The following is a 2,500-nucleotide window of genomic DNA, read 5'->3' as shown; positions in this document are numbered from 1 at the left end:
CCAGGCATAGTTCACCATCTTTCGGGTCCCAGCATTTGTGCTCAGAGCGCGCCTTCATTCACTGATTGGAAACGAGACGCCTCGGGAGTGCGAAAATCACGAACGTAGCTCGATAATTTCATCCTCCCTGAGCGAACGTCGAGCGTTCGCCTTCACTTTCGTTACGCCTTTCAGTTTAATGTTAAAAATTTATAAAACTCAATGACTCGCACACATGCTAGACTCCTTGGTCCGTGTTTCAAGACGGGTCCTGCGAGTGCCCGAAACTGTATCATCGCAGACGTTCAAACAAACACGCACTAGTCCGAGACTGCACGGCTGCGACAACAGACGCGTCGCACTCGCGTCCGCACTAAGGCAGGAAACGAGAAAATACGACGTTGACTTGCGTCGGGCCGGACGCGTATGAGAAAATTTTTTTTAGGAATTTTCAACGCGTGCGTGATTAGTTTAATGATACCGTCCGAATGCGTGCGCACATTGCGGTCCGTGGAGACACATCCAGGACCACTCCTGTCTGAGGGCCGGCTGCATAAAAAACATTAATCACATTGCGTGGCTCGTGCCGCGCTCGTGATCCGTCGCGTTGACGCGTTCCGCGTTACGCGTTCGTACTCGTCGTTACGTGTTGTTTTATTTAATTAAAATCTGACCGAAGACTACGATTACGAATCGCGTTTCGCTAGCTCGTCTCTCCGACGGATCTAAAAATGTTTTATTGTTATTTCAAAATTTTCATAATCACGTCGAACCTCTCTGGCGCGCGCGTTATGTTTAGCGTGCGCGTAGCGAGTTCTCGTGTATATGAATTTTTGTCGTCTTGGTTTCGTTATTCTGTTGTTGACGTTGTATTAATCGTTATTTAATATCGACGACGACGACGGTGCGAAGCGAAACGTTGTGATGAAGAATTTTAATGAATTATTTGTAATCGCGAATAAATTCAATAAAATAATCTAACGATTTTTCGCTTGCACACACATCGATCGTTGAATTTACTTAACGTAACGGCGACGACGAAAAACTACTAATGACCGGGACAGACGAATGATTAACAATAGGAAAACGTGTGTAGGCGGACTCGACGTCCGAATTGCGACCTCGCGCCTCTCCATCTCTCACTCTGACTCGCTAGCGCTCTCGTTCGCTCGCTCTCGCTCACTCGCTCTCGGCTCTCTCGTTTTCGTCTCTGATTGAAATCTCATTACAAAATTTTTTGTGAGGAGAAGAAAGAAGAGATTGATGCTTGGGAATAGAGAAAATGGTGGTGGGAGGAGAGGAAAGGAGGACGTGCGTGAGGAGAGGAGAGGGGTGGGAGGATTTTGCGATGGACGCTGACGGATATCGAGTTTGCCTCAAATTTATTTTTATATCGTTGGCCTCAGATCAGGGAGGATCACCCGCCGAATTTAAGCATATTAGTAAGCGGAGGAAAAGAAACTAACCAGGATTTCCTTAGTAGCGGCGAGCGAACAGGAATATAGCCCAGCACTGAATCCCGTTGTTTTAATCGATAACGGGAGATGTGGTGTTCGGGAGGTTCCGCTTTCTCGTCGCGACGACTCCTGTCCAAGTTCGTCTTGAACGGGGCCGTTTTCCCGTAGAGGGTGCCAGGCCCGTAACGACGGAGGGTCGCGGCGAGAGGGACGCTCCTTAGAGTCGGGTTGCTTGAGAGTGCAGCCCTAAGCGGGTGGTAAACTCCATCTAAGGCTAAATATGACCGCGAGACCGATAGCGAACAAGTACCGTGAGGGAAAGTTGAAAAGAACTTTGAAGAGAGAGTTCAAGAGTACGTGAAACCGTTCAGGGGTAAACCTGCGAAACTCGAATGAACGAACGGAGAGATTCATCGTTTTCTCTCGGGCGTACGTTTACGTGCGTTCAGATGTTGACGGAACGTTCGTTTCGTGCGTTCGTTCTCCGTCGGCACGGTACGTGAACGTTTAACGTCCCGAGAAGACGTGCACTTCTCTCTTAGTAATGCATCGCGACCCGTTCGTCGTGGATTTAAGACGATCGCGCGGGAGACCGTACGAGTTTTATTCGTTTAGAACACGTTCGGACCGCGTATCGTTCCGATCCACGCATTCGGACGGTATCATTAAACTAATCACGCACGCGTTGAAAATTCCTAAAAAAAATTTTCTCATACGCGTCCGGCCCGACGCAAGTCAACGTCGTATTTTCTCGTTTCCTGCCTTAGTGCGGACGCGAGTGCGACGCGTCTGTTGTCGCAGCCGTGCAGTCTCGGACTAGTGCGTGTTTGTTTGAACGTCTGCGATGATACAGTTTCGGGCACTCGCAGGACCCGTCTTGAAACACGGACCAAGGAGTCTAGCATGTGTGCGAGTCATTGAGTTTTATAAATTTTTAACATTAAACTGAAAGGCGTAACGAAAGTGAAGGCGAACGCTCGACGTTCGCTCAGGGAGGATGAAATTATCGAGCTACGTTCGTGATTTTCGCACTCCCGAGGCGTCTCGTTTCCAATCAGTGAATG

At 48.8% G+C, this 2,500-nt stretch overlaps 1 non-coding gene across 1 annotated transcript in view; it reads left to right on the top strand.

Annotated features, from left to right (window-relative positions):
• Positions 1–1,376: 1,376 nt before the first annotated feature.
• The window catches only part of LOC119630965 (large subunit ribosomal RNA), a 4,118-nt gene continuing 2,994 nt past the window's right edge, over positions 1,377–2,500 (top strand). Inside the window, exon 1 of the ribosomal RNA XR_005246515.1 lies at positions 1,377–2,500. This exon is cut by the window's right edge and continues 2,994 nt beyond it. This is a non-coding gene — a ribosomal RNA (large subunit ribosomal RNA).

This window comes from Bombyx mori, chromosome 11, assembly GCF_030269925.1.
Source record: "Bombyx mori chromosome 11, ASM3026992v2".
NCBI classification, from domain to species: domain Eukaryota; kingdom Metazoa; phylum Arthropoda; class Insecta; order Lepidoptera; family Bombycidae; genus Bombyx; species Bombyx mori.
Note: the sequence above shows the minus strand (reverse complement) of the source record. Positions and strands in the feature narration are given on the sequence as shown.